The 27,991-nt window shown below is 35.0% G+C and overlaps 1 long non-coding RNA gene across 2 annotated transcripts in view; it reads left to right on the top strand.

Moving 5' to 3' along the window:
- LOC141540541 (uncharacterized) overlaps window positions 1-27,991 on the top strand; it is a 249,912-nt gene that overhangs the window by 144,108 nt on the left and 77,813 nt on the right. The window lies entirely within an intron of this gene.

The following is a 27,991-nucleotide window of genomic DNA, read 5'->3' as shown; positions in this document are numbered from 1 at the left end:
GGTCTTGTGCCTGTCCCACATACAATTGACTAAATAAAATTAAAATACATACATATCTACAAGTATACATACATGTGTAGATATGTTTGTGCAGTGTGTTCATATTCAAAAACAGCAATAATAAGGTAACATTGAAGAAAAAAATACTATAATATAAGATGAGGGCTTAATGTATCAGTTGAGCTATGTCTTAAAAGTAATTTAAAATACCTTTAGGGAGAGTATTCCAGGAATGGGAGAGTAGGGCACATAAGCAATATAATAAGAAATAAAAGGAGAAGATAGAAACATTAATCAGCTGTATGAAAAGGAGGATAAGGTGTCTAAAGACATAGGCTGGAGCAGAATTGAAAAGAACCTTAAACGTCCAACAAAAGAATTTGTATTTTTGCCTGGAACCAATAGAAGGTCCATTTTTTTTTTCTTATTTTGATTAGTTTTGCATAGTCCCTAGATGCAACAAATGGATTCAAACTTGATGTAAGGAAAAATTTTGTCCACTTAGAATTATCAATAAATAGAATGTTTTGGGGACAGTGGGTTCTCTATGTGTGGGATAGTAGCAACCACAAAAATAATCAGAGACTCTTGAGGTAAGAAAAAGCAAAAAGTGATCTATTACAATCTCGAGGGAGAAAGGGCAACTCTGATCTGACAAAGTGTTTGTCAGTAAAGGAGTGCAAAGCACATACTGCAAAACACATTATATTGACCAGAAGACCCCCACCCCCTCTCTTGATCTTTTCTTCCATTGTTTGAGAGAGTCTACAGTACATTCTAAAGGAGAAAATATATCACAGAAACAAAAACATTACCTTTAAAAGAATTACTTAAATGCTAATTAAGAGGTGGTAGGTAACAGAAGGGGAATGTTCATCCAAGACAATCAAACACCTGCAGTTTTTTTTTTGCTATAGGTCAACTTGTTATTGCAAAGTCTCCAGTCACAATTAGGGCATAGATCAAATAATCAAAATCATCCTTTTGAGAGATCTTTACTTAGTTTATCCCATACATCTATCACTAGATGTCTCTAAGTACAGGTCAGAGAACCACTTACTGGACTTTACAGCACAGTAGATTCTTCTGTAAGTATGGGCTAGATTACTTAATCTTTTAATTCCCTTCTAATTCTAAGAACTTGTGATTTTGTGGATAGGAAGTTCTGAAGTTAGGATAGTTAATCGGTCCAAATAACTTACTGTACCTGATGGCTTGATTGTGTTGAGGGGTGAGAGATACCCTAACAGAGATGGGCATCCCCAGGCAGGTGTCACAGGTTTTGCAAAAGAATTCGTAGTCTCAGTCTGCAAGTGAGATTTTTGGCAAAATTGGGTTTTTTCACTGAGAAGTTATTTCCTTTGGTGGGCTACTTCCTAATTATTAGGAAGATAGTGAAGTTTGGGGTACAGAGCCTTGTTTTTTATTTAGCCTTTTATGGTTTGAGGCTGGGGGAATGATTAGGGGCCAATTTCCAACTCAATAAAGGTGGTGATTGTTTCCCAGACCAAAGTGATTCCCAGATAAATTGGAGTGGAAACTAGGTAGTTTTCCCAGAGCTAAAAGTTTCAGGTAGGTTGGGATCATTTTTAGGAATTTCCCCACCCTCCCCAAAGATCAGGGGGACACAGTGTCCTATTACATCAATTATGGTGGAGTTTGTTCAATAGATGAGATAAAATTTTATACAGGTCCCATCATTGAGTCTTTGGGAACCTCATCAGATCAAGATTTAAACACTTGCTTGCTTGACCAGAGGAATAAGATTTACAGAGAAAAGGTAGTTATGTAGGCTTCTGTGTACAGATAAGCTTTTTGGGGGTAGGAGAGATCAAGGAGTAGGTCTTGAAAATTAAAAATAAAACCAAAATTTTCAGTAGACAACCACATTATCTTAATAGTTAGGTGATACTGTGAATAGTACATTGGGCTAGGGTCAACAAAACTAAAGTTCAAATATAAAATCAGACACCATCTGTATGACTTTGAGCAAGTCACATCTATTTGGCTCAGTTTCTTTATTTTAAAACTGGGAATAATAATAGCACCTACCTCACAAGGTTGTGGTGTGGATGAAATGAGATAATGTTTGTGAAGTGCTTTGCAACCTTAAAGCTCTATAAAAAATGCTAGCAATTACTATTATCATTTGCATCTACTTGTTTATACTTTTGCAAAAAGAGTAGAGGGAGTGACTATGGGGTATGCAGTATTCAGTTTAATTGAATTCAATTCCATTTCTCTACCATGTGCAATATACTCCTCTAGGTGCTAAGGTTATAAGGATGAAAAGATACAGTTGCTAAGCTTATCTAGAAAAAAGATATGAGAAACTGCAACTCCCTCCATCTTTGCAAAACTTGTTCCTATGATTGTGCAACACAGCATGCATTGTCAGAGATGGCTGATGTGTTGATTAGTTTTATTGACTTTTTTTTTTTTTTTGCTTTTTAATTTTTTTGTCTTAATTATGTAATGCTGGAGAAATTGAGGCAAGATAGAGATTGGAGAGTTTTGATATTTTATTTATTGGAGAGCTTGGGTTAATTGGAGTCACATCTCAAAGTATCCATCATTGACTGTGAGATTCCAAGGATTCTTATAGGGCTTTAGTGATAGGGGAAACAAAGGCAGAATGGGGAAAGCACTGGTGAACAGGAACTTTCAGGAAGGGACCATAAATTCAGTTCTGACAGGTTGGGGGTAGGGAAGGATCATAAATTCTTATAACTTTGAAGGCTAGGAGCCAGGATGTCTGGTTCAGAAGGTCCCATCTAGGTTTCTGAGATAAGCCATCTGTATTTTATGGCTCTATGGAATGCTAATGGTCAGGGTTCCCAGCCCTAATTTATATCTGTTCTAATGGTCAGGAGTGGGGGACTGAGGCAAAACAATTCAAGGAACTGAAGTATAACAATTCAAGGAAACTGAGGCAGAACAATTCAGGGAAACTGTGGCATAGCAATTATGAGTTACTTTGGGCTAAATTTGGAAGGAAGATGAAATGAAAACAAAATAGATCAATAAAAATTAATAAAATGTATAGTCTCTTCCACAAGGGTCTTTTTTTGATGTACATGTGAATAATATGAGTACATAAATACATACAATTTAAGTTGTAATATGATAAGTACATAAGAGAGGTTCAAAAAACTGAGATTCAAGATCTCAGGGAGAGATATCTTCTACATAGGATAAGATTAGGAAAAATCAGGAAAGGTTTTATGGATATGGTACTACATGGCTTTGGTCTTAAAGAAAGAAATATTTCAAAAAGTGAAGTTGTTGAGAGAAGCTATTCTAGGTTTTTGTTTTTTTTGGGGGGGGGGCGTTGTATTAAGGCACTGAGGCAGGTAAGGGTGAGATGAGTTTGTAGAATGGTAAGTGATTTCATTTAGCCTATTGAGTACATGGATGGTAGTATTATTTTAAAAGACTGGAAAACTTGGGTAGAGCCAACTTGTGAAGAGCCCAGAATATTATGTTAAAGAATTTATTTTTTGTTAAGTGAACAGTGAAGAATAACAGAATGTTTTTGAGGGAATTGGGGCAAAATCCATTCTATCCCTTCCAGCCAATAGTCTCCAGCTGGTCCATTTCCTCAGCCTCCATCTGGTTGACTTTGCCCATTGGGCAAAGAGGCAATCATCTGGTTGTATGATTTTGGACACTGGGAGGTGGGGAAGGCAAGGTTAAATAAAAGGGCATTTCTCTGGTAGCAAAGATTCTATAAAGGAGAATTAATTAGTTTCTTAGATATATTTCTATAGAACCCTTTTCCTCATTCCAAATGTGATTTGAAGTATCTATTAGTTTATCCAAAAGTAATTTTTCCCCCTTCTTTACTATCCCATTCTACCAAGGAAAATTCTGAAGAGAAAATGGACAAAAGACATCAATAACAACAATGAAACTGTATGAAATTATCTCAACAGATTCAGGTTTATCTCTTAGTTATTAGTTCATATAGTATCTCCCAAAGGGAATAATGTTGTACTGAGCATTTTTTATATTTATCCAGAATTCTTCAACATGTACTTTTTTTTTCTTACTACAAATAATAACAATGTATATTGCCAAAGGAAAAATTGTGTGTGGGTAATGAGAGATAGATAGCTCAATCAATATTTTAAAGTTGGGAGAAAAATAAGAGCTAAAAGATAAATGTTTTTATATGAAACATTTTTTCTCACATCCATAAAGCAGATAATGGTGACAAAATGAATCAGACACAAAATTTGAAATCAATAAAGCCAGATACAATTTACTTGCTCTACTGTTTGCCACCTTTAGGACCTTCTGGTCACATCAGCTTTCTGAGATTCAGCATTCTTATCTGCAAAATGGGGACATGAACTAGATCTTCCAGTTATGCAGTCTATAATGCATAATTTTCTCCATGTCATTGAAACCTCCCACTTCCAGTTAGTAGAATGGGAAGAATTTTAAGTACACAGTTCTTCCTAAGTGTAAGCAGCCTATGTGACTCTTGGAAAAGTTTCATACTCCTGCGTGTGTGTGTGTGTGTGTGTGTGTGTGTGTGTGTGTGTGTGCAGGGGAGAAGGAAGATAAAAGGTAATAGAGAGCCCAGACCAACAGTTTCTCTCCTACCTGCTATACCTGCCTTGAAGCTCCTCTGTTCACTAATAGAATGGAAGTGATTTTGTGTGTTTCTATAGGGAGAGGGAAAGAAGAGTTGAGTTAGACAGTCTGAAATTTGGCAGCTAGCGTATCCTGAAAAGTGAATTGCTCAGTGTCTGCAACTCCAAACAGGATAGAGACCCACAGGGCACCCTCATTATAGTGGAATGTGTACTTTGTTCTGAGCATGCCCAGTTTCTAGTAAAACAGGCTTCTAGATGTTGAAAGGTCATTGGAATTGAATGTCAAAAGTGTTTTCTCATGTTCAGACAATTAAACACTGTTGTATCCTACTGTCTAAGACTTTCGGAATTAAAACTGACAAAGAAGGATATAGAGATATATGCAATAATGAAAACTAATCTATATAATAATTTAGGGTGGATAAGGAGTAGGTATATATTATAAAATTATAGTGTAATGCTGGAAAAACTGAGGCAATATAGAGATTAGAGGGTTCTTAATATTTTATTTGGATTTCTGAGAGGGAGAGATTTTCTGGGACCAAAAGGAGCCATTTTTGGTCTCAGGGCTGAATTAGACTTTTGTCTTAAAGAATCCAGCCAGGAATGTAAAAAATTCCCATGAAATATATGTACAGGTGGCTCTAAGCTCAGGTAGACAAAGGAAGGGGGGGGTGGAGTCCAAACTCTAGTGAGTGGGAATCTCCAAAAAGGCACCATCAATCCAGATCTGACAGACTGGGGGTAGGACCATAAATTCTTATACATTAGGAGTAAAGGAAATAGTCAAACTAGAGCCAGGAAGTCTGGAGAGATAAAGGTAAAAGATGTGAATTAGTGATCTGAGATAGGACATCTGGAGTCTTATCTTTTGGAAAACCAGAGTGGCCAGATCTCTAGATAATCCCTAATTATCTCAGTTCTAAGGAATAGAAAAGTGGGGTTTGCAAATAGGGGTTTTGAGGCAGAACAATTCAAGGAACTGAGGCAGAACAAATTAGGGAAACTGAGGCAAAACACTTTAGGGAAACTGAGGTAGAACAATTTAGGGAAACTGAGGCAGGGCAATTAAAAGGGAACTGAGGCACAACAATAGACCATAGCAAGGTTCAATGGAAAGAGGAATGCACTTAGACATGAATTTGGTCATAGCACCTGTGTCTGAATTTGGTCCTGTTGCTTACTGCTTGTGACTTTAATTTTCTGGGCCTCAGTTTTCTTATCTGTAAATAAGAATCAGAGTAAGTAGATCATTCTTTAAGGTCCTTTTGAGCTATGAAGCTATGATCTATTAGTTCTCAAAGAGGAACTAAGAAGTGATTTGATGGGTAGTCTAATCTAACCCCTTAGTATTGCAGAAAAAGGAACTGAAGTCAAGAGAAATGAAGGAATTTGTATTCACAGAATAAGAGAGTTGGAAGTTATTTTAGGAATCATTTAATCTAACCTTTTAATTACTTCTAAGGAAACTATAATTCCAGTGCTTTTTTTCCATTCATATGATTCAGACACTCATCATCTTTCGCCTAGATTATTGCAATAGCCTCCAAATTGCCTCCTTTATTCAAGTGTCTTACCACTCCAGTAGATTCTGCACACTATAGGCAAAGTAATTCCCCTTAAGCAAAGATCTGACCATGTGACTCTTCTACTTACTCTATTCCTGTCTTCCCATTGCCTACTGTGCCTACTTGCATCCTTCTAAAACTCCCAAGTGTGTTCTGAATCAAAATAAATTTAATTGGGTAATGTTTAATAAAATAAATAAAAATGTAAAACAATATGAATAATGTTAATTTGTGGTTTTTAGAATCAATATATTGCAGCTGGGATTTGTTTCTATTAGAGTTTGACACTACTATCTTATTTAAAAAATAATAACTTCTGCTAAGCTTTTAAAGCCTGATATAATCTACCCCAAACCTATCTTTCTAGCCTCATTTGTACATTACTTCCCATCCTGTACTCTGTGATTCAGAGCAATCATCCTTCTTAGTGTATCTTACAACAACACTCCATCTCCTACTTCTCTGTCTTTGGATTGGCTATCTGAAATGCATTCTCTCCTTACATCCTCCTCATAAAGTCCTTTTCTTTCTTTAAGGTAAAATTCAAGCATCATCTTCTGTATGAAGTTTTTCCTGATCTTCTAAATTATGGTGACTTTGCCTTACTACCTTTCATTTTACTACTTTATATTTATTTGTCTGAATTAACTTTACGTTTATATTTTATATGCTTATCTACTTGTATTCCCTACTAAATATAAGTTCCTTGGGAAAAGGGATTGTTTCACTTCTTGTATTTGTACTCCCATTGCCTGGCAGAAGAATTGGCTAATTGCAGATTTGTAATTGTTATTTAATTGAATGAATTTGAGGAGTGGGGAATAGTCTGTGTGCAAAGGGAGATTTGGAAGTGCCATACTCCAAGACCAAACAGCATGTTTGACTGGAATGTACAGTACAAGAAGGCATGAAAAATAAAGTAAAACCGAGGTCAGATTGTAAAGGATTAAGCTGATGAGTCTCTATTTTATTTTAGCAACAATAGGAAACACTGGGAAATACTTAAGTAGGAAAGTGACATTCATAGATCTATGTATTTATTAGGAAGATTATTTTGGCAACTAGATGGAGAACTAATTGGAGCCATACTCATGTAGTGTAGCTTCTAGGGAGGATGTAGCAATAACTGTAAGGCTACCCAACCTTAAACCTAAGCTACCAGGCCTTGGGAGTGCTGGCTGTCAGATAACAATATCTTGGTCAGTAATAAAGGTTCTGAGAAGAATTCACTAATGGGGTGCAATTCCACCTCCAAGCCCTAGAATCCAATACTCCTCAACTACACTTCTAAGACCACCTCAATTCTATTTCTAAGCCATAAAATCAGCACGTTAGTGATATGAAGCACCTGGTCTCTATCTTTTCCCTATAAATTTGTCTTCTTCCGGTTCTTTGCTAAATTCTTTTGGAACTTAATCTGCTTTAATTGGTTTTATAATTATAATAAACTTTGTCCCTTGACTTGGAAATGGATCTGAGCCTGCAAATTCTTTTGAGACACCTAGTGACATTGGTCTGGAATCCCAAGCTTTTTGGGGTCTCCTTTGTACCCCAACAATATTAATACTGTATATGTTGGAGCCAGAAAGGCTGCAGGTCCTGGTCTTTGGGAGTTGGACCTGAGTTAACATGGTATTCTTTTGCCAGGGATCTCCCAGCCCATTGGAGTTAAGGACATGACAACAGATTCTATTTATCAATTCTGTAATGTTGATAATATACACAAAGGAAGTAATGGAGGATACTATATAGCTGGTCCTTGTATACTGTGAAAGGGATAGTGTTAAGCAATGTTTGCTTACTGTTACAAAGTTCCCAAAGACAATGTGATAAACAAGTATTATTTAAAAGAACTATACACAAATCAGGTAGGTTGGCACAGTTAAAATAATACCAAAGCCCATATTCTGTAGAAAGAAACAAGAATGCCATTGAGATACGTTTTACTTATTTTTTTAAGAGCCTCTAGTTTTAAGGATGGGAGAATCATTTTGTTTTGGGAATGAACATAAATAGCATTCTGGAGAAGGAAGAGTGTTGGACTTTGAATCTGAAGGCCTAGGCTTCAGTGGGTAGATCCGTTAGTCTATTTAAAGAAAAGCACTTTGCAAATTTTAAAACACGATAGAAATTCAAACTATTATCTGAAAGTGTTTAACTCTGTAGTCAACAGTGGCGAATGGAATGCTTTCTTAGGCATCTGTGAGATTATTATTCTAAGAAAGGTTAAATCTCTAGACACTGGGCTAGAGGAAGGAATAAGAAATCTGTCCTTAAATTTTAACTGTGTGCTCTTAGGGAAATAATTAAATACCTCTGAGACTTGTCTTTTCATCTGTAAAATAGCAATAACAATACTTTCATTACTTCAAAGGGCTGCTATGAAAAAAAAAAGCACTTTGTAAATTGTAAAGTGCCATAGAAGCTATTATATTATTATATTATGAAGCTGAGAGTGTCATCAAAGAGAGAGATGAAAAGTTCTTTTTTCTGTTAAGTGTCAAAAAAGGCATGCTAAAAGTATAGTTTATCGAAACTTAAATTAATATACTGCAGAGGTATTACAAGGTTACACGCAGCCCATGACACTACTTAGCATCGGCCCAAATCACAATAAAATGGCATTCCTATCTAATTTTAATGTCTTAATGAAAAAATAAATTTATAGACAAGTCCTGCTACATAGGAATACTTGTATGCGTTTAATGGCTCCTGCTCTCCTTTGAGTGTACTATCACAGGGTTACCGGATTGTAAATTCTGACAGGTCATAGATACTATTTTATTAAAACTTTGTAGCTTTCCTAGCACTCAACATAAGGTTCTATACATCTTACAAGTTAATCAAAACTGAATGAAAGAATGAATGAACTTTATTCAGTTTGATTCAACAGGCATTTAACAAGTCTTTATTGTAATTTTGTACTGGCTATCTCCTGTGCTAAAAATACTTACTCTCTTCACTTAGAATCTCTAGCTCCCTTCACAATTTAACTCAAGTGCCATCTCCTAAATAAAGTCATTCCTGATCCATTTAAGTATGAGTGCTCTAACCAATAATTATTTGGTATTTACTTTATAGGCCATGGTGATAATCAGGGCCTCCAAACCTGCTTTGCTGAAGCAAAATACTTTCCATAGAGTTGAGAATGAGCCCCTGGCTCAGTAGAGAAGGAGACATAATTAACTCCTTGTTAAAGGACATATATAACTGGGATTTATGCTAAGTAGAAATGGTGATTGATCTACTCTATTGGTTGTAAGGGATGAGAAGAGACTGTTTCAAGATGGATTCTTCATTCAGAAAGAAATAATGCTAACACTTCTTCATGCTTCTAGCAAAGGAAGTAAAGAATTTTTCTCTCTTCTTTCCCTTCATATACATGGCAATGAGAAAATATGTACATACCTAGGAGAATCTGAGGCTGGACTTCAAGTTTCTGGACGCTTCCTCTGCTTTATGCTTCTTTCTCTGAATACAGGTGACCTAACAGTGATCTAGAGATGGTCATGTCTGCTGTCTTCAGAGTTCAAAAGGTAGGAGTTCCTCAGCAACTTCTGGTAGAAGATGACTAATGATAGGAGGACGCTGAATCTAACAAAGCCAGCAAATGGCTTTGACTTTTCCAAAATGTATAGATTTCTGAGTTGCTTAGATAGTATGGATCTGACTACTTGGAAGATGGTTATTTATCTGAGAGCCAAAGTGATTTCAGAAAACGCCAAGGAATGATCAATCTGGTGTCTGCTGCCCAGCAAGTCTAGGAGATATTCCAGGAGCAGAATAGAGATCTCTACACAGCATTCACAGATCTGTCAGTCATGAGGGCTTGTGGAAGATCATGGCAAAATTTGGTTGTGTAGAGAATTTCCTCAGCATTGTCTGCCAATTTCATGATAGTATTACAGCATGGATTCTTGATAATGAACAATGTTCCCACTTTCCCAGTCATCCATGGAGGGAAGCAGGTGTGGGCTTGCTCCCATGCTTTTTAGCATGATGTTTCCCATGATGTGTGAGACTTCTTCAATGAAGATGAAAATAATTTCAGAGTCAGTTAGTGAACTGCTGATAAACCATTTATCTTGAAAAAGCTACAAGTCAAGACTAAAATAGCAGCATAGTTAATGTGTGACTTTTTATTTGCATTTGATTGTGTTCCCATTGCAGCCTCTGAGGCTGAGGTGAGACAAAGTATGGATCAATTGATTCTCTGTCACTCATGATAATTTTGACCTGACAATTAGCACTAAAAACAGAGGTTCTCCACTATATCATCCATACATGGAACCATTAGTTAAAACAAATAGAGAAATTTTAATGGATAAATTCACTTACCTTGACTGTATGCTTTCCAGTGATGTTCACATAGATAATTGCCAGAGCTATCTGAAAGGAAATGTGGGAGAAAAGTATTGAGCTGCCCATCAAACTGAAAGTCTAAAGAACCATTATTCTGACCTCATTGTTGTATGTCCATGAAACCTGGACAGTCTACCAGCGCTGAGCCAGGAAACTGAACCACTTCCATTTGAATTGTCTTAGGAAGATTCTGGAGACCACTTGGAAGGAAAAGATACCAGACACTGAGGTCCTTTCTGTAGCTGAATTGCCAAGTATTCAAATTCTACTGCGGAGAACACAACTCTGTTGGGCTGGCCACATTGTTCAAATATATGTTTTACATGAGGTGAATGCTCACACAGGGGTCAAAAAACTAAAAAAGAACACTCTCGAGTTCTCTTTGATATCACTTGTAAGACATGGGAAACACTGACACATCCAGGATGGCCTACCTGTATCAAAGAAGGTTCAGATGTTCAGATGAATTGTTTGTGCCTGGTCTGTGGTAGAGCCTTCTGAGCTCACATTGATCTGATCAGCAGCTATCAGACACATTGTACTTGGGACCCCGATGTCATGATATCATTTTGGTCCTCCTCAAGCCCGAATGATAACCACATATCCAAGGTGAATGTAAAATATTTGCTAAGCAGACTCACAAAGTTGTCTTGACCTCCTGGGAGATTATAATAGGAGTCATGGTATACTGTTTCATGTTTTGAACATTCATCAATGTCACATAGTTCTGAAAATGTACTTAGGAGTCTTGAGTTTTAATGGCTTCTAAAAATTTTTTTGGAGGTAGTGGATGAAAATATGGATGCCATATTATTTCCATAACATGGTTATTCTAGTAAGAGTACTATGATTCAAAGAAGTAATTATAGCACTTTTTCTTTTAGAGGGGGAGAGGAGAACCCTAGCATGAATCATATCTAGGTTTTGTCTGAATTTGCTCCAGAGTTCTGAGGTTAGACTATAATGAGCCAGAGTGTAGGAGAAGAAAAAAAAATTGACTCTTTTCTCTTTGAAGTCACACTCTCATATTGCAAAACCTTATCTGTGTCAGTGCAAATCCACAGTGCCTTTCGGGAAAGCATTCTCCTTGGGCCCCTGCTGATGTCAGTACCTATCTGTATATATGCTCTTTCCTCTAGTTCCCAGTTTCATAAACAATGGCTTGCTACCCAATATGGGTCTCATAACTGAATGTGGGGTCATGAAATTATGATTTATTATCAGTAAATGTATGATTTGTGTACTTATTTTATAAATCTATATACCTAGGGTCACATAAAAATTTCTTGGGTGAAAAAGGGTCACAAGTAGAAAATATTCAAGAAGGCCTGTTTTAGTTGAATATATGATTTCTGAGAGAAGAAACTGTTCCAGTTTTGTCTTTTTATTCCTATTGCCTAATACAATGCTTCTGTTTCTTCTTCTGAAAAATGACCATATTAATATTGGGATTGTCTGCCTTAAAGAGCTATTGAGAAAAATGTACTTTGAAATGGTCATGTACTATCTTAATGTGAGCTAATGCTATGAACAATAGAACTGAATGTTACAAAAATTAGTGTTTAGCTTAGAAAGAGAAGAAAAGCTCTGGTTGTAAAGGACTTAAGAAGGCTCCCCATAAACTTGGTTAAGATACTTATAACAATAGAGACAGAAAAAAAAAACAAAACTATTCATGATATTCTAAGAGATAGTCTCACTTGAGAACACATTCAAGGAAATTAAATGAACTGGCAATTAGCAAAGAACTATAAATACTTAAAGATCTAATATGAGTTTGAAGAAAATAAAACATTATATGAGGAAATTAACTGAAAATTTAAAAAACCATAAATGTGAGGAAATGAAAAAATCTTATATATATATATGTACATATATATTTATATCTTACTGTAAAAAAAGTAAAAATCATACAACTAATGAATAGCAGACAGTAGAGCAATAAATGAAAACACACACAATGCAGAACTAAAAGCAATGGGCAAAAAATACTGAATTGTCCAAATTATTGGAAAATTTATAGCCTTAGGTCTTAAATTTTAATAATAGCTTTGGCTAAGCAGCAGTCTCAGAACTGATATTCTAGAGAACTCAGAAAGATAAAGGTAACTATATAGAAAGAGTTGGGATCAATAAAGTTAACAACATAAAAATGATTTCAAGAAATTGTCAGAGGACAATTTCAAATTGTAAATTGTAAAAGTTAAAATATGTTAGAAAAATTAAGAATCATAAGCCATTAATTTAGAATTAAATATCCAGCAAAAAAAACAGTATACTTTATGAGAACAACAGATGAGTATTTGAGAAGTAATCAAACTTTGTAAATCTTACAACACATTGGTTTCAAGGTTTTTTTTAAACAGTAAGCCTACATAATAGTTAAAGAGATAAGTTTTTTTTTTAAATCAGATAAAACAATTATCAACAAAATGTGAAAATCTTAAGGATTGCGTTGGCTAAATCACTAGAAGTTTCAGAAAATTGTGTAAGAGAAAAGGGAACAAAAGAAAACAACTAATAAAGGAAAAGGAAAGGAATAATGTAAAACCATACTGGAGATATTGAGACATATTGAGACAGGGACAGAGAGACAGATAGAGACAGAGCAATAGAGAGAGATGGAGAGAAGATAGAAAGACAGACAGACAGACACCCAAACATAAACATATACAAAAAGATTAAGAAATTGAGTTTGTATCTCAAGGACCAAAGTGGTTGAAAACCACAAGGAAAATGATCAACATTAGAGCAAGATTAAAAAAATAATAAAAATAAGAAAATATAATTAAATGGTGAACATGAGTTGTCTTTTTAAACAGCTGAAAAAATGATAAAGCATTTGTAAGTCTATTAATAAAACAGCAAAGAAACACAAATCATCAACATTAGGAAAGCTGTCAGAAAGGAAAACAAATAAGAAAAAAAATGCATGCACACACCTCTCTATCTCTCTCTATATGTTTAGTTCTATAATAATATAGTTGAGACACTAAAATAAATGATTATGTATAAAAACAGAAAATACTCAGTTTAATAAAGCAAGAAATCAATAAAATAGACAATATAAGGAAAAAACAGATATTTTATTAGATCTCTTCCCTCTTAAACCAAAAACAACAATAACAACAACAACCAAACAAACAAAAAACCCCACTAGGTCCAGATGGATTTATTAATAACTTCTACCAAACTTTTAAAGAATAAGCAACTCTGATACTATATAGATTCGCCAAACAAATATGTTTTTGACTCCTAAAGAGGACAAAATTGAAGGGGAAAATATCATTTTAAAATGAGCACCAAAGCACTAAACAAAATGATGACAAATATGTATAATCATATCTAAAAAAATAAATCATAATCAAATTGGAACGCAAAATTTCTAGGAAATTTTCAATAAAATAAAAGCATAGCAAGTAACAGAAAAATTAAGCCTTTGTTACTCCCATAGATTCAGAGAATGTCTTTGACAAAGTAGAAAACTCATTCATGTAAATTCATGAATAAAAAAATCATTAATAGATGGATTTTTATTAATATAATAATAGATATATATTTGAAACCATAAGTTAATATTATACACAGTGGAGTAACATTCAAAATATTTACATTATAAATAGATATCGCATCTCCCTTTTAGCTTATGCCATTCTTAGCTGATATAAATTTTAGAAAGAGTAACAATAAAAACAAAGCATGAGAAAGGATAAACATTGCATTCAAAAGTTAGAATATATAGATAAAATATTTGCATATCAGAAAACCCAAGAAAGTTTTAAAAATTAATAGTGTTAATAAGTGATTTTGTAAAGTAGTAAGCTATAAGACAAACTCCTAGAAATCACCTCTTTCTCCATAATAAATAAGAATCAAAATGAACTGGGAAAAGGAGAAATATATAATACTTATGGAATGTAGCTGGGGCATGACCTTAGCGTGGTCAAAATGACAAATGCAAAAAGATAGGAACTCAAAAGAACTTATAAAATGGAAGGATATTCCCTGGTAATGTAGTCAAGAATATATATTAAAAATCCAATATTTCCTATACTAATATATAGATATTTATTATTACCTATCACAATATCAACATTATTTTTTAAAAAATAAAAATCATAAGACACAAACTCAGAAGACAACATGAAAACAGCTACAAGCAAAGTTTCAAAGGAAAAAAATTACATTGACAAAAATCCAACAGTAATACCTATAAAAGCTTTAATATAAATTCATACATAAATTCTTTACTCTGTATAATTAGTATGTGCAAGGCACTGTGCTAAATGCTGGGGATATTGACAGAAAAGTAAGATAATTGTTATTTTCAAGGAATTCACATTTTAAAATAATCAGGGAAATAACACATATGGAAGGTTTTAACTTTAACTAAGATGGAAAAGTCCCATGGTCTATAAAGTACAGCAGCTACATGGATAACTATTACTTTTCTTTAATATTTCTTACATAAGTTTTGATGTTTATATTAATTTGTTTTATTGTTTACATTTTGATGACTATTGAGAATTATACAAATTTGGCTAAAAAACTAGTCACTGTCTCAAAATTATTATAAATCAATGTAAGCTGATTGAAAAAGCATAGAGTAGTAAATAAATGGAGCAACCTAAGAAAGTCAAAAAAGCCTTATGAATTAAATATGAGTAGAAATAAAATAGTAGAAAGTGAAATTCAATAAAGATTTCTTGAAAAATGGTAATGTTATTTGGTGAAAATATATGTCTATGCCTTTTCCATAGTCTACAATAAACTCTAACCAAAATAGTGATCTAAATAACAAAAATAAATAATAAAACAATTCAGAGAAAATGAATAATATAAGTATCAAAAGTATTGGGAAACAAATGGGAAAAAATCCCAGTTAAAAAAATGATCACTGATTATACAAAGATAAAAGAATGTTGCACAACAAAAATAGATATCTAAAAGAAAAAGAAAAACATATTTTAGGAAAATATAAAATAATCAGATTAAGATCTGACATCCAGAACTTATAAGGTACATAAATAGGTCAAGTGATCAAGCATTTTTAATTATTTACTTTGTTAGGCATTTTGCTAAGTACTGGGATTACAAAGAAAGGCAAAAATGTCTCTGTTCTCATGAAAATAACTATGTATATAAGATATGTACAGATAAACTGGAAGTAATGTCTAAGGGAAGGTACTAGCAATGAAAAGAACTGAAAAAGTCTCCTAAAGAAATTATGATTTTAGCAGAGACTCTAAGGAAGCAGAGAAAGCAAAGATGGACAAACTAAGAGAAAAAGCATGGGAAGAGAACTATTGAAAAGGCATGGAGTTGAGATATAAAGAGTTTTGGTCAAGTAACAGTAAAAAGCCTAGAATTGATAGATTAAAAAGTACACCAAAGAGAGTCAAGTGCAAAAATAATGGAAATATAGGAAGAGGACAGGTTTTATTTTTGAGGGTTTTAAAATCACAAGGTATAATTTAATCTTATATTTGAATATGGAGGTAATAGGGAGCCACTGGAATTTATTGAATAGGAAATAACATGATCAGATCTGTGCTTTAGAAACATCACTTTGAAAGTTGATGGACTTAAGTGAGGAGAGACTTGAAAAAAGACAAATGAGAAGACTATCGTAATAGTCTAAGGGTGAAGTGAAGAGGTAGCTTGTTACATTACAAGACACATATTTCCAATTGAGCAATAGTTAAAGAACATTAGCAAATATTTCAGGGAAAAGTGAATATGAATTTATATTAAAAAGACAGATTATTAAATTGAGATTCAGAATAGATAAAATGATTCTTTCAAAGTCAAACAGAGAGTAACAATATTAAAAAGATGCTCACATTTCCTAATGATCAGAGAAAATAAAGCAAAACAACCCAAATCTACCACTTTTTAACCAACCAGAACAGCAGAAATCACAAACAAAAAACAAGAAAAATCAAAGCCAGTGTTGCCAGGACAGTGAGAAATAGTCTTTCTAATAAAAAAGGATATAAGTGCAAACATTTTAGAGAACAGCATGCAATAAATCATAAATTTCAACCTAGTAATATGTTTGCATAAAAGTATTCAGAGCTGCTCCATTTGAAGTAAAAAAAAATTAGAAGAAACTTGAATATACAATAGAAAATGATTGAACAAGTTATAGCATTGTTTGTGAATTGTATATCACAATACTGTTAAAAAAAAAAGTGGGATAAATATTAAGCATATAAAGAAATATGGGAACAGAGCAAAATCAGCAGAAACAGAATCATTAATAATGCATGAGTGCCAAATTGCATTGTTGGGCTATCAGATAAGTGTGCAAGGGTACAGAGGACAAAAGCTTTTTCTTTGCTCATTTGTTGTTATTTCTCTTTTAGATTTACAATTTACATTTGTATCTTCAAGGATCTTGTGTAAGATTTTTTTTTTTTTTTGTATACCTTCCTCCAGTAGTGTATTTTGATTTTGGTTATAAAGTTAATAATAATACACACAAAAATAAAAAGGTTGCATCAAGAGGGATATGAAATTTTGTGTCATTAAGTAGCCACAATTTAGGCTTCATTGAGCAGAGACTGGGTGGTTATTTGTAGAGGGATTTTGTAAATTAAATTACTTATTTTGGTAGTATTTAGACTAAATCAGAGGTATCAAGGGCCTACAGATTGTCAGCCAGAACCACATTGAAATGGAATTGGGAAATGTTTAACAAAATGAATAAAATTTAGATAGTTTAAATTTGTGGCTTTTTAAATCAATATATAACTTGCAGGGTTATGTTTCTATTTGAGTTTGATATGATTATATGACCAATGGAGTCTCCTATAATTCTAATTATATCATCCTGTAATTTAACAATTCTGTAAGACATAGTTGCAATGTAGAACTTCCAATATTGTTATATATATATATATATATATATATATATATATATATATATATATATATATATATATAATTATTAATTATCTTTTCATGTTTTTTTTTTTGCCTCATGCTCATTTCTTTTCCCATTTTCTTCCTCTATGAATCTTTCTAGATTTTTAAAACACTTTTTAAAAAAAGCTTTTATAGGTATTACTGTTGGATTTTTGTCAAAGTAATTTTTTTCCTTTGACACTTTGCTTGTAGCTGTTTTCATGTTGTCTTCTGAGTTTGTGTCTTGATCTTCACTCTCACTATAGTAACTTTTTTGTTATTATTATTATTTTTTTTTGCTAAAAGGAGATTCATGGAACATAAAAGGTTAAGAACCAATGATCTAAAGGATATTGTTATAGCTGAGATGACTCACATTCTCCTTTATTGCATATATAACTCATGAGTTAATTGTCCTTTGCTCCTAAAACAATAGATTTAAAAATGAATTTGGGGGTAATTTACAATTAGGTAACTTTTTAAGATTATAAATTGCAGAATAATTCCAACCTGTATTGGTAAAAGGAGTCTTCTACTCTGGACATTTTCTGTGCTAGTGAAATCACAGGTCCAATCCTTATTCCTATTTTCATCTCACAAATAAACTGAATTGTGCCTCTCTATCTAAGGGAAATATTTTCATATGCATGAGGATCATAAGTCTGAGAGTAGTTTGAAGGATGAATTGTAGGAAGTAGAAACTAGAGGTGGCATCCATCCATTGATCTTTCAGAGGATGTTGAAGCAATTCATTAAGTGGAAGTAAGGTCCAGTACTAGAGTGGTTAGTGACAATGAGAATAGATTGAAACATAAGGACCAGAATCAGACCTGGAGTCAGGAAGATCTGAATTTAAATCTGGCCTGAAATATTTACTAGTTGTGTTACCCTGGACAACTCACTGAACCCTTATTTGCTTCAGTCACTCATCTGTAAAATGAGAACACCCTGGGAAGGAAATGACACATCATTCCAGCATCTTTACCAAGAAAAATCCATGGACAAAGTTCATGGGATCATATAGAGTCAGACATAGATGAATAACCACATAGACAAAGAGTTAGATTAACAATAAATTGATATGGGAAAAAAAGAGAGTGAAATGTCAAAGATAACATTGAATCTCTTGTTTTCTTGGCCCATCTTCCCTAGATAGAAGTGGGAGCTATAGGGTTTTCATAGTTTTTTCAGCAGCAGTCTATGGGGAGATTTTTTTTTTTACTTATAAATTTATATTATAGTAATCACAAATGAAAATAAAAACAGAATCCTAAATGGCATTGTGTTGGAAATCTCCTTTGGGATTATGTTAAGAAAGATAGACTGTAATATAGAAAAACAAAATACACAGCAAAGATATGAGAGAATCACTCAGGGATAATAGAGGTAGGACCCACCTACAACACTTTCATACAGCCAACACTTACGAGTGTTAAGTATGAGTTATAGAAAGTAAGGAGGAAATGAGAAGAAAGGAAGTGTCAGGGGTTAAAATTGGACACAATGTTTATTAATGTTAAATTATGGCTTCATTTAAAAACCTAAATATATTGTTTTGCTCACAGCTAATTCTACCATTTCCTCCCCCTTACATCCATTCTCTGGAATGGATCATTGTGCTAATTTGCCATTCCATTTAGATGTCTGGTTTCTTGGAGATAAGGTTTTCTCATCTAAAGAAGCATTTATGGACACTCATGGGGCAAGAAAAAAATGTTATCTTTTCAGGAAAAGTTCTCATTGAAAGATGGTATATTTGTAAATCTATATGTAATCCATAAATAAACAATTTTTTTCTGTAGATTGCAGGAACATGATTCTTTGTATATACAGTAATTACTACTTTCCAAATGTGTTTAGATACAGGGAATAAGGATAGGAATCAGACTGGTGATTTCATTGGTAAATGAAACTCCTGTGAAAGGAAATCCTTGCCAATTCAGGCTAGTACTTTGTCATTTACAGGCTTAAAGAATTGCCTGGAGTAGTGTTATGAGCCAGAACTCTGAAACACAAGATTCTTACAAGATGTTAACTCAGTGAAATTGGTGAGACAATGGTTATCTAGTTTAGCATGGTGCTTAATAATTCTCTAAGTTCAGCATGATTGCTTTAATCTTGCAACAAATAATGGTTTCCTAGTGATATAATGATTGGTTTGTACTCAGTGTAGAATATATAAGCCAGATTCATTCAGAGCTAGGGAAGACAAGCCCTCACACTCAGAGAGATTCATTCCACTTTCATTAGTATTGTGGCTGGCTTGTCCTCCTACATTTTCTCCACTGAAACCAAGTCCCCTCTGAAGGCCACGAGAAAGCTAGCTGAGACTTGATGGAAGGAAACAATAAAGACTTTTGGACTTTAACACCTGGCTATTTTGTGGTGATTACTGAACTGAAAGGAAGGCTGCTCTCCAAAGACCATCAGAAAACCAAACAAAGAACATTACATTTTGGCACCTGAATGTGGGACCAAGGACCTACATCTGTGACCCAGAAATTAGGATAAGTATAAAAATAGACAAGAAGGAAATTTTGTAAAGGGCTAAACTAGTATTGAAGCTGACATGGGACAAATGTTTAGAAAGGAGCCTTTTCCACTTCAAAGAAAATGTGTAGAGATATTTGTTAGAAAAATCAAGGTTTATTGTAACTTGGATGCAGATCATTGAACTCTTCAAAATATTAAAATACACATCTCCTTGGTTCTCTAAGGAAAAAGAATTAGATCCAGATGAGTGGAAATTAGTAGGAGATTTAACTATGTGAATATTACAGTGATAATGGACCTGACTCAAATTCTAAAGAAACACTTTATATATATAACTTAATACAATTGGCTTTAGTAAATTATATAAATATTAGAATAAGGAAAAAGAAGAAAGTGCAAGAGGGGTAAAAAGGATACTGACAAACCAGGTGAAAAGGATGAAGAATTAGACAAGAAAGGAGTTAAGTACAATTCTAATGAAATTAAGGAGTGAGGTGCTTCACAGCAGGAGCCATTAGGGCATTCCTCATCCCCTGACCTACCCCCCTCAATTAACCCTGTATGGGTAGAAGGAGAAGGAGGAGGAGGGTCGGGCAGTGACACCATCTGCACCACCCATGCAGGAGCTTTGTCCACCCCCTATGACAATATTACAAAAGGCATTAGTTAAAGCTAAAAAAGGACAGGATATATCTGATTTGATAAATGCATACCCTGTGATTGAAGAATTTGATTCTTCAAGTCAAGCCAGGAGAAGATACAGTCCTTTTGATCTGGAAATTATCAAAGATTTGAAAAAGGGTTGCACTCTTTATGGGGCTACATCACCTTATGTTAAGATGGTATTAGAGAATTTGGCTTATGAAATCTTGACCCCCTAGTAACTGGAAATCCATAGCAAGGATATGTTTAGAACTTGGACAAAACTTGTTGTGGTTTTCAGAATATAGTGAACTTTGCAGAATTCAAGCCCAACAAAATAGGCATTAATTATACATTAATGGAATTAATATATAAAGCACCTTTGACCAACTAGAAGATAAAGGTCAGTATGCAGACACTTCAGTATAGATTAATTACTCCATAGGAGCATAGGAGCAAATTGCTGCTACTGAAATCAAAATTTGGTGTTCCCTCCCAATAAAAGATCTAGGGGAAGTCTTCACAAAAATAGAGCAAGGTCCCAACGAACCTTTTGCTGATTTTGTGGGACATCTGCAAATAGCTGTCACAAGAACCATTGGAGAAAATGCAGCTACAAGACTTAGAAGACAACTAGCTAAGGAAAATGCTAATGCAGTTTGTAGAAGAATTATACAAGGACTACACAAGGATGCTCCTTTAGAGGAGATCATAAGATGCTGTGCCACAGTGGGCACAAATACCTTTTATACCCAGGCTATGATGCAAAACATGGGAAGACAGGGACTTCCAGAGAGACTTGTCGATGCTTTCAGTGTGGTAAAGTAGGGCACCTGAAAGCTCAGTGTTGGCATAGAGACAGAGTGAGAGGACAGGGTGAGAGAATAAGATCCCAAACCCTATGTTCAAAATGCAACCAAGGCTTCCACTGGGCCTCAGAATGTAGATTATCCCAGGGAAATGATAGGCGCAGGGCCTAGCTCCAAGACCTCAAACAAAAAACAGGTGGGGAATGATGGCAGCTGAGTTTATACCCAGAGAGTTTTTAGAAGATCAGGACTCTGATATGATCAATCAGCAGAGAAGCAATCAGATGGCAGAATTGGAAAGAATACAAGCTTTTTAACCCAACAAAAGGGCAGTGTCAAGTACAAGCAGCTCCAATGTAATTGCCAGGTGATGAGGAGAGATTTAGAAAGTAGTGAATGGAAGGGATCAGATAGGTTAATTGCTTGGGGTAGAAGGTTTGCTTGTATCTCTACAGATGGAGAAGGAATCAGATGGGTGCCAACAAGCCATATTCTCCTTGTCCATCAGAGAGAGACAGAAAAAGAGAAAAACTTCAAAACAAAGAAGAAGACCTAAGAAACATCTGACACTGAAAGAGCATGGCTGATAATGAGACTGTTATAGAACTTCAAAACCAGCAGGAATCATTGGATTTCCTGAGATAAAAAAAATTGTTGATAAGACTGTTGCAGAACTTCTAAACTAGCAGAATCATTGGATTCTCTGACATATGAAGTAATGGACAATAGATTGGTTTTAGACTATTTCTAGGACTTATGGACATGTATAATTCCTCATGTTGACTCATGTTATTTGTTACATCACTACTAACCTGTGTTATATTGCTATGTGTAATAACTTACATGTTGATGGGCTTGTTTCAAGTGAGACCCTTCAGAAACCCACTTATCTGGTTTAATTCCCCATTTTCCTTTGGTTTTTATCTCCCTTGTAAAGGGCTAGAACTGAGCAAATGCACTTGGATAATGGAACACTTTATAGGCCAGATCTCTGAAACAAGGATTCTTACACTATGTTAAGTCAGTGGAATTGATGAGACAATGGTTATCTAGTTTAGCATGGTCTTAATAGTTCTCTAGTTCAGTATGATTGTTTTAATCTTACAATAAATAATGATATAATCCTAATGACATAATGATTGGTTTATACTCAGTGTAGAGAATATAAACTGGGTTCCTCAGCCAGATTCAGAGTTAGGGAAGACAAGTGAACTGGAAGCTGAAGCACAAGCCCTTGGACTCAGATTCATTCATCTCATCTCACAGCCTGTGGTGGCAGACCTGTCCTCCTGCATTTTCTCCACTGAAACTGAGACTCTGGAAGGCCTTTAAGAAAGCTAAATGGGACACAGGAAAGAAGACAAGACTTTGAAAGAGATAATAAAGGATTTGGACTTTAACCCCTGGCTACTCTTTTGGTGATTACTCTACTGAAATGAAGACCTAAGACCTCCAGGAAACTGAAAAAAGAACATTATACAGCAGTGCTGTTGAACTCAATAAAAACAGATTTCATGTGGCCCACATGTTGACTTAGAAAACCATAAATTAACATTATATGTATTTCCCAATTCCATTGGTAACTAATTGGGCCACTGAGGAGTTTTGCTTAATGACAACATGCTACCTCTGTTTTATAACTTTTTGATTTTCCTAGGGTCATATAGGCAGTATATATCAGTCAGGTAATAAACATTTATTAGTTGTCCACCCTGTGCCAGAAACTATGTTAAGTATTTGGAGACATAAAAAGAGACAAAAGATTATTCCTACCTTCAGTGAGCTTACATTTATAATCTAATGGGAAAGACAAGAAAACAAATATGTTCAGGATAAATTGGAAGTAAATAAGACAGGGAGGACTTTCCATAGAAGATGGGATGTTAGTTGAGACTTACAGTAAGCCAGGAAAGCCAGTAAGTAGAGATGGAGAGAGTGCATTCCAGGCATAGAAACAATTTGAAAAAAAAATGCCTGGAACTGAGAGACAGTGTCTTGTTTGAGGAGTCAGGAAGGAGTAGAAGGAAACTGCAACAGATGATATTTAAGGCCCTTTCACCTCTGAGATTCTATTACCAAAAGCCTATTTACGCTTACCATATTCGCTTTGGTAATAATAACTTTGGCTTGGGGACAGTTTACATGAAACATCCTGGGTTTGAGTGAATTTGTCTTTAGTTGTGTGCATCCCTAAGAATGAATAAAGGTTAAAAAGCTGGACTGTTCAACAGCTGAAACCTTTCATTGATTCTGTCCCTGGAACAGAACCAAACAAAGCTGCTTCTTTATTGCCATGCCAGCAAATATAGGATATTCAGACCTATGTAGATGCTGCAATGGTTCTGCCTTCTATAATCTACCTGGTTTTTCATAGGTTCTAGAGGTTGTAACAAGAGAACCAACCACAGAATTGATGTGACAGTCCCCTTTTTAAGGTTGGCTATTTTCACCAGTCAGTCCCCTATGATTTCAAACATTCTCTTCCCACCCTTCTCAACAAACCTGACAACTCTGACTCACTTTTATTAAGAACCTGTTGACTTTTTTTCTATTTGGAATACATGGGATTAACAATAGACAATACAGAATTTCCTCTTCCTACAGATCCAAGAGCACAGGATCTTCTGTCATACCTATATAAAACACACATATTTGTTTTGGTAGTTATTTGACCTCTCCAGAAGCCAGCATGCCCTGCAGGGAATATTACATTGGTCTATGACCTTTGAGATCATGCACCTCCAAACTTTCTCTTTAATTCCCTCTTTTCTTTAATCCTCAATCCTGGTTCTCCTACATGTTTAACCCTTTCTTCTCAATTCCCTTTGCTAAATCTTTGTTCAGGCAGTGCCCTCTCTAGATTTTTTTTTTTTTTTTTTTTTGCTGAGGCAGTTGGGATTAAGTGACTTGCCCAGGGTCACACAGCTAGGAAGTATTAAGAATCTGAGTCCAGATTTGAACTCAGGTCCTCCTGACTTCAGGGGTGGTGCTTTATCCACTGTGCCACCTAGCTGCCCCTCTCTAAATTATTTTACTTTTTGATTAGCTCCCAAACATTCAATAATCGTCCCTATATTCTCATCTACTTATTTAGCTCTCACCTATCTCATAAACTCTAGACTTGGGTCTCTGTCTATCAGACATCTAAAATTAGATGTCCAAATGTCCAAAACTGAACTCATTATCTTTTCTTCCAAAACCTCCCTCTTTCCTATTGCTGTTAAGGGTACTACCATTCTCCCAGTCACCCAGAATTTTTTTTTTGCTCTGTCTCACATTTTTATTCATTTGCTTTCTCAATAGTATTTTATTTTTCCAAAGACATATAAAGATAATTTTCAAGATTCATTTTTGTAAGATTTTGTGTTCCAAATTTTTCTCTGTCCCTTCTTTCACACTTTCTTCCCCAAAATAGTACACAGCATTATATAGGTTATGCATGTAATCCTCTTAAATATATTTCCATATATGTCATGTTATACAAGAAAAATCAGATGAAAAGAGAAAAACCATGAGAAAGAGAAAGCAAACAAGTAAACAAACAAAAATGGTGAAAATAGTATATTTCAATCCACATTCAGTCTCCATATTTATCCCTCTGGATATGGATGACATTTTCTATTCCAACTCTTTTGGAATTTTCTTGGATCACTATATTGCTAAGAAGAGATGAATGTTTCATAGTTGATCATCACATAATCTTTGCTGTCACTGTGGACAGTGTTCTGGTTTTGTTCACTTCACTCAGCATCCGTTCATGGAAATCTTTCTAGGTTTTTCTGAAAATAGCCTGCTCATCATTTCTTAAAGAAAAATAATATTCCACTGTATTCATATGCCATAACTTATTCAGCCATTCTCCAACTGATGGGCATCCCCTCAGTATCCAATTTATTGCCACTATAAAAAGGGCATGCGGGTCCTTTTCCTTCTTTCATGATCTCTTTAGGATACAGACCCAGGAGCCAGTCACCCAGGGTTGCAAACCTAGGTGTCATTCCCAAGTCTTTGCTTTCATTCTTTCTCCCTTTCCCCATATTTACTCTGTTGCCAAGAGTTCACAATTTTGTCTATAACACCTGTTTTATATATTGATTTCTCTCCTCTGATGTCTGGACTACTGTAATAACTTGCCATTTGGTTTCCCTAATACAGATCTATCCGTATTTCAGTCCAAACTACAGCTCAGCTATCTAATTAATTTTCTGACTTATCTGACCATGTAATCCTGTCTCCCCCACCATTAAAAAACTCCTGTGGCTCCCTATCATTATTAATATCAAAGATTAAGTCTTTTGTTTGTTATTCAATGCCTTTTACACTCTGAACCTCTCAGATTGATTCAGTTTTCTTATAATCTTACTCCTTCCCACACACTTATGGAACCAGTGGCACTAGCCTCCTTGTTGGTCCTCCTAAGATGCTCCATCTCCTGACTGAGCATTCTTACTGATTGTCCCTCCCTCATGACCAAAATGTCCCCCTTCCTCTTTTCTTTCCTCTGGCTTCCTTCAAATCCCAGTTAAAACCCCATCTTCTGCAGGAAGCCCTCCCTGATTCTCCTCATGCTACACAGCCTTCCCTGTAATTATCTCCAATTTACTATATACATATTCTATTTGTGCTCCATTGTTTTTATGTCTTTCCCATTTGACTGGGAACTCCTTGTGATCAGAGACTATGTTTTTCTTTGTATTCTGAGTGTATTGCACAATGCCTGGGGCAGAGTAGGCATTTAATGAGTGTTTATTGACTTACTGACCAAACCTTCACCATATAGAGGAAGAAAGGATGAATCCATAGAGGAAGAGGCACTAATTCAAATTTATGCCACTTGCTTGTATGGTCGGTGGAAAAATCGAACTAAAATATTTAAAGAGAAACTAAGAAAGATCTGGCTTTCCTGAGGGTATTTGACTGATATGGTTTAGTGTCTCAGGATATTGAAAAAATTCAGGAGTTCAAACCTGGCCTAATTCACTTCCTAGCTATGTGATCCTGAGTAAGTCACTGAATCCTGTTTGCCTCAGTTACCTCATCTGTAAAATGAGCTGGAGAAGGAAATGCTACTTTCGTGTCTTTGCCAAGAAAACCTCAGATGTGGTCACATGGACATGTGTTGGACATGTTGTACACAGTGAAATGACAACAACCAAAAAAATGTAGTTACTGAGCCATTGTCATTTATCTTGGTGAAATCATGACAAATAGACCTCTTGGTGAGCTTCATTGCTTTTTATCACACTGTCTTACCTCAATTAGTTAATTAAGTACCATATACAAATAAGAGCAGAGCACAGTATTACCTTTGTAAAATCACTTAAGAACACAACACTAATAGGGAAGGGAATATGTTACAGTAAATGGAGAGTGAAGTCAGAATGCTAGGAATTAAATCTTGCTTTTGATATTTCCTAGTTATGACACACAGGTGTGCCTCTGAATCATTCTGGGCCACAGTTCTCTAATATTTATAATGGGGATGACACCACCACTAGGATTAATATTTTTATAAATAAAAGGAGATACTTTCAAAGTGCTTGGCACAGACCTAGTATATAGTAGGTGATAATAAATGCATGTACCTGCTCCTGAGGTTTTTTTTTTTTTTGAGATTCAAATGAAAAAAAAATGTATATCATATGCTTTTTATACTTTAAAGTGTTTTGTAAGATATCAGTTATTATTATGTCTCTCAAGGATATCTTGTCCTGAGAATAAATACTTCTCCTCTCTAGTAACCATCCTTGCAAAGAAATATCAAGAGATAAATAGAATGTGTAGCTAAAAATGCACCATACATCTCTCCAACTTTCAGGCACAGGATCAAAGCAGGGAGAGACCAGACCTTCGAGTTAATATTTTGTAAGCAGAACCTTTAGTGCTTTAGTGTGGAGCCAAAAACAAGAGGGAACACAAGACACATGGGAAGAGAGTTCTTTGAATCTCTACATATGATTCCCCTGAATCCTCCAGTTATTAGCATTTTCTACTTCATCAGATTATTTTGTATTATGTTTATTTATATATGTGTTATTAACCTTAGTTTAATGATAACATCTTGAAGACTACCAGAACTATGTCGTTTTTTGTAAGATGCCCTCCTGGCAGTTACAATTACTAGTCTGTCCTATGCCCAACAGAGTACCTTTGACCACTGACCTTTGCAGTGTCAACTCTACCCGGCTCGCCTCCTCTGAGGCCTTCAAAAGTCTCTGGCCAGGATCTCTTGAATCTATAGTTTAATAACCGGTAGCACTCTCAAGAACAGCCGCGTGTAATCTTAAAAACCTTTATTATACCTACTCACATAATGCCCTGACTTGATGCCCTGACTTGTTGGTTCCCTAGTGAACACCTGGTCTGAAGACCCCCATGTTCACTACCAAACTCCTTACCTCTTGGCTATCCATCAGCTTGGCTCCGCTACCCCAGGTTAGGGAGCCAGGTTAAAGAGAGCAACTGCTGTCTGCAGTGGGCTTATAAAGGGCCTGTGAGGTCACACACATAGCCAACCAGCGAGAGAGTCATCACCCATTACGAAGCTATCTCAATATGGCCAAGATCCCACCCACAGAGAAGTCCTAATATCCACAGAGATTAC

The sequence above is a fragment of the Sminthopsis crassicaudata genome, chromosome 4 (assembly GCF_048593235.1).
Source record: "Sminthopsis crassicaudata isolate SCR6 chromosome 4, ASM4859323v1, whole genome shotgun sequence".
NCBI classification, from domain to species: domain Eukaryota; kingdom Metazoa; phylum Chordata; class Mammalia; order Dasyuromorphia; family Dasyuridae; genus Sminthopsis; species Sminthopsis crassicaudata.
This window is presented reverse-complemented; position numbering and strand designations above follow the sequence as displayed.